The following is a 5,551-nucleotide window of genomic DNA, read 5'->3' as shown; positions in this document are numbered from 1 at the left end:
TTATAATAAATATAGTCTGGTCTTCATCCAGGTTCCTGGCTAACAGCTGGCTCCCAAAACCTTTAGAATTTCCTGAGTGATAAGAGCAATGAAAACATCTTTTGTTACAATATTTGGTTTCTTGTCTTCAGTTCGTGAAATCAGTGAAATCACTTCAGAGCCATAAAGGTGAAATGGATGACTTGTTATTCTTAGTAAGCAACCTTCTGCCACACCTGAGTTTATGTTAATGAGGTGACATTTGGACACTAAGGGTAGTGGTTGGTTGCCAGAGGAATTAACTGGGAGTAGAGCCTGGGAACTTTCAGTCCCACACCTTGATTTCCATGGAGGGGAGAGGGGCTGGAGACTGAATCAATGGCCGGTGGCCAATTATTTATCCAATCATGCCTATGTAATGAAGCCTCCATACAAACCCAAAAAGATAGTGTTCGAAGAGAACCACATGCCTACCACCATGCCAGGCTCCAAACTCCTTCATTCAAAGCCTCGTCCTTTATCTCGTCATCTGGCTCTTGATTCACAGCCATTAATATCTTTTGTAATAAATCAGTGATTAGTGAGTTTCCTGAATGGGTTTCCTGAGTTCTGTTAGCCGCTTTAGCAAATTAATCAAAACTGAAGAGGAGTCATGGGAACCTCTGATTTACAGCAGGTTGGTGACAATTTGGACTTCACATCTGAAGTGGAGGGTGTTTCTGTGGGGCTGAGCCCTTGACCTATGGCATGTCTCTATCTCTATGTAGATAGTATCAGAATTGAGTTAAGTTGTAGGATGCTGGTCTGTGCTCACTGAAAATCGAATTACTTGGTGTTGAAAAAACATATCTAGTAAGGAGCCACAAGCAGATAAAGTTTAATGTTATGAAAAGGATTCAAGGTGAATGCTTTCCTGAGGCCGGACAAACAGCAGAGTCAGGTTGGGCCATGGTTGAAACAATTGGTGTTTGTTGAGGACAGTGTGAAATGAACTCTTGGAGACTTTCTACCACACACAGCAGTATTGAGGCATTTACATCTGTATCAATATTTTATTCTTTGCATACATAGGGCATTCTTAGGCCAGGTTGTATGGGTCTCTTTAAAGAATCTCTAACTTGCTGGTTCCTGTCTGCAGAAGTGGCTATTTGCTTGGTGGCACTGCCCCAAATTACAGGCACAGTGTCTTCCCGGAATGGTCTCCAGGGTACTAGCAAACTACAAATACTGAAAATGTGGCTCTGAGAGTGTCCTGTGAAGGGAGTCCCACCCCATGTGTCAGAGACGATGTTGCTCTGGTCTACTATGACCCACTGCTTTCCTGCACCGGCCTGAGAGGACCCAGCATCCATCCCTCTGCAGTGGGTAGGGACGAGGTGGTCTGCCAGGAGCTTTTGCCCTCCATCTGTTCCTAGGCCTCTGTGTGAACATCCTGCTAGGTAGCTCTGCATGTCTCCTGGATCTAGGACATGCACCACGAACAATGGGCTGTGGGATGGGGGCGCTGCTCCTCCTGGCACTGATGATGCTGCTGGGCTGTCAGGGTGATGCCAGGCTAGGTGTGGGGAATATCGGCCTCCTTGCCGAGGGCACTATGGGCCATGTGAAAGTGCCTTGTAGCTGCCTTTTCCCTCCCAATACCTGTAAATTTTAACATCTTTGTAAGTTTGGGAACATTCACCCCAAACTAGATGAATGAGAATTGCAAAATTACAGCACCGGGAGGAGGCCTCTCCCTGGCATGGCTGGACCCCTTCTGCATGCTCCTTCTCCTTTCTTTTCAAAATAAGTAGAGTATCAAACCTGGAACTCACAGGGAAGGTTTGTAACGGCCCTGTGGAGATGCTTGAAATAATAGAACTGGAGTCATTTTATCTGAGCTGCTGTTGGCCACACTCCATCAGATACTGCATGCTTCAACGGGTACAGCTGATGGCCCTACGTCCCAGCCTGGCTGACCCCCTTGGTTACTGTCCTCATGAGGGGTCTGGGGCACAGTTAATGTGCCAGAATTTCCCAGTGCACATAAGAGGCCGTCAGGCTGAGCAGCAGTATCTTGAGGGCTTCCTGAGCCCTCAGGAATGTCTGCTTGGCACATCCTTATCCCATGCTCTGAATGGCACCAAGGAGTCTGGGACAGGTCCTGATTGGACATCCAGCCTCAGAAACTCTGGACTCCTTGATCGTTTAGAATGTCAGCCCTGGTTTATAACTGGCAGCGTTGGCATTTGCTTGTAAGGTCTTTATGAGTCAAAGCATGGAAACCGTGCAGAGTGTGCCAAGTTTCAAAGGCTTAGCTCGGTGCGGGCTTCAGAACACACTTATTTTTCCTGAGCTTAACTGGGCTGACATGATGGCTGCATGTACTTGTTAGCAGCTCACGGAAAGGGAAATCTTTCTGTTTCATAAGAAAATGGGATGTTTTTTGTTAGAGCTGTTAAGGATTGGCAAGCAGAACACTGGCAAATGTTGGGAGAATATAGTCCATGTCGATCCCATGCGATGTTTAATTAAAGAAGGTTTTGGTGAATTTCTGTCTCAGGAAGGGCTGGGGGAAGGTGGGTGGGTTCAAGCTCTAGCTCTTATCAGAGATCATGAGAAGTAAATGCTTGAGAAGTACTCTGGCTTGGAGGATGAAACCCAGCAGTATCTCACAGGTCACATCCTGCAGAGACCTGCTCGGAGGGGGAGATTCCTGCGGTACTCTTGGGCTGAATGCCAGTAGAAGGGAGTGGAGGGCAGCAATGCTGGCAGAAAGGAGGTGTGGTGACTCCAGGCAAGCAAACCAAGGCCTTGGCCAATGCTGCCAGTTGCTGTGGAGCAGGCTGCACAGCTCACTTCAATGGGGGTTGCCCCTAGAGGCCCTGCAGGCAGTACTCTCAGCACTGTGGACTTAAGTCCTTTACTCCATCAGGGCTCTGCAAGGCACATTGCTTAGCCTGTCACAGGTAGAAGGCTGGGCTGCAGATTGATTTGGGGGTGCATGCAGTTCAGTCCAGACCTCCCGACACTCACCTGCAGCCTCACAGGCTCCTTCTTTCCTGTGGAAGCGTTTTAGCTGTGCCTAGCCATTCGGGAACTCATACCCTGGCCATTCGGGAGCTCAATGGAAGCTGGGTGTTGGTGGATAAGTACCTTCATTTCCTGACCCCTCCACAGATGACTCTGAGGTAGTGTCTGTGTGTCTCCTGGAGCTCCCAGCGGGATGAGCTCCAGCTGCCTGAAGGGTGACTTGCTGGACAGCAGGCTCTCACCGGCTTCCTCCCTCCCTGCTTCACCTGCCACCCCTTGTGCCCAGGTACACACACCTGCCGCACATGACAGGCACCGGGTGCCTGCCTCAAAGTCAGCTGCTGGAAGATCCCCATGGAGGGAGATATCCTCTAGGCTGGTCTGAGCAGGACCACAAACAGCGTCTCTACTGCTGTGTGAAGGCCGCCTCAACCTTCCGTGATGAAAATGCCACATCAGAGGGCCTCCCAACCCTAGTTCCTGCCTCCTGTCCAGACACTCAGCAAGGCCCAGGCTTCTTGTCTCTGTTGAGTAGTGGTCCCTGGAGATCTCACCTGACTTGGGGGCATAGGTGCTCAGGATGGCCTGAGGGTCTCCAGGCCGATCCCCCAGAGACCTCCACCTGACAGGGTGAGGAAATTTTGGAGGGCCTCTTTCTACACTGCAGCTGCATCCATGGTCATGGCTAGAGAGACCTTTGAGAGTTTGCTTTTATCCCGTCCTTTGTCATAGTAGCTGGTGTAAATTCCACACTAGCTGGAGGGTCTTGGAAGCCACCGCGCAGTTAGCACCCACGTGCTCCCTGTCATTATAAACTGAATTACGCCTCCACTGTTCCCCAAAAAGATATAGTGATGTCTTAAGCCCTGGTAAGGGAGTTGATGTCTCTCCCCCTTTTAAGAAGGAAAAAGGAAGACACATAGGGAAAATGGCCATATGAGATGAAAAGCAGAGACAGGAGTGATGCATATACAAGCCAAAGAATGTCAAGGACTAATGGCAGCCATTAAAAGGTGAACAGAAATGAGGAATCATTGTACCCAGAGTCTGGGAGGGAGTAGGACCCTGCCAACAACTTGGTTTCTGTCTTCTGACCTCCAGGACTGTGAGATGATATATTTCCATTATTTAAGCACCTGGTTGGTGGTACTTTGTTACAGTAGCCTCAGGAAACCTGTGATGTGCTGTGTTTTCATGCTCTCAGGCCATGGGGCAACCTCGTATCATGGTCATCAATGCTTCCTGAGTTCATAGAGTCACCAGGGTAAGGTGAATATACTTGCTGAGAGCTTCGATCAGTACAGCACAGCCACCTGTATCACTCAGTAAATCTTCGTGATAACCTGGCCAGCTGGGTGTCATCATACCCATCTTGCAGAAGGAGAAACTGAGGCTCGAGACCACTCGGTTACAGATTCATAGCACTGCCCAAGACTGCAGTGCTATGCAGGAAGTGGATGGGCAGGGGTGGGACTCCAGGCTTTTTGCTAACATATGGTGGTCTCTCGACTCCAGGCCCCATGTGCCTCCAAACTGGAAACAGAGTGACAAAGTGTTTGCTTAAAGAAGCAACACCTCATGGTGGAGAGATTGTGACTTTTGGAGTCATATTTGTCTGGCTTTAGTTTCTGGAGTCAGCTATGTGAAGTTGGCCAAGTTACTTGTGCTCTGAGGTTCCATTAGCCCATCTGTAAAATGGATATAATAATGAGTAGCTCCAGTAAATACTGAATGAATGACTTAGGTGGCCATGTGAACTTGGTCTTTTCCTGAAGACCCAGCATTTGCATTTGTACTTTCTGCCTTCTGCACTGCGGTAGGCACAGAGGTGGTCCATGTGTGCTGTCTGCTGTGCTTCCTCAATCTCCGAACATTGAATCCACCGAGAATGACAGCTGAAGGAAGCCATTACAGGGACTCTGATGGGACACTAGGTTGAGTGACAGCCTTCTGAAGCACTAGTGGAGTTCCTACAATGTGTATCCACTACATGCCTCCTTTGAGTGTTGTTTTGTAAATGAGAGGCTGTGGCCTGGTGCTGCCAAGCAGCACATCTGGAACCTCGCCGCTTCAGGGATGCTGAGAGGCTTCATGTCATCAACCTCTCTAGTCTATCCAGTTCTGAGGGTAGCTCCTTTTTCTTCTCGTCCCCTTGGTTAACTCACAGTTTCTAACACTCCGTGTCAGTGAGGAGAAGGTATTTGTGGGACCCTGACCTGGGAGGAGTTTAATAAATGCTGATTGTGAAGGCAGAGATGAAGACAGTGATTCTGGAGGTGGCAACAGGCTCCTCCTGAATCTTGACCTTCCTGCTTAAGCTCCAGTATCCATGCTCATGGCCATAGACACCAACTCTGACTCCTTCACTCTGGCACATACCCAGATGGGTTCCAAATCTTCTTTAGCAGCGTGATCTGCTGGTTTCGCTTAATTTTTTATTTTCTACTGTGGACACAAGAATTTTTTTTTTTTTTTATCTTTAAGATACAATTAAATACTATTATACCTAGTCTTTTGGGTCCTACACTTTGCTTATCAAGGTAAGTGGACATTGCAGTTG

Source organism: Pteropus vampyrus, unplaced genomic scaffold (genome assembly GCF_000151845.1).
Source record: "Pteropus vampyrus isolate Shadow unplaced genomic scaffold, Pvam_2.0 Scaffold205, whole genome shotgun sequence".
Taxonomy (NCBI): Eukaryota; Metazoa; Chordata; class Mammalia; order Chiroptera; family Pteropodidae; genus Pteropus; species Pteropus vampyrus.
The sequence above is the reverse complement of the archived record's forward strand: the minus strand, read 5'-3'. Positions refer to the sequence as shown.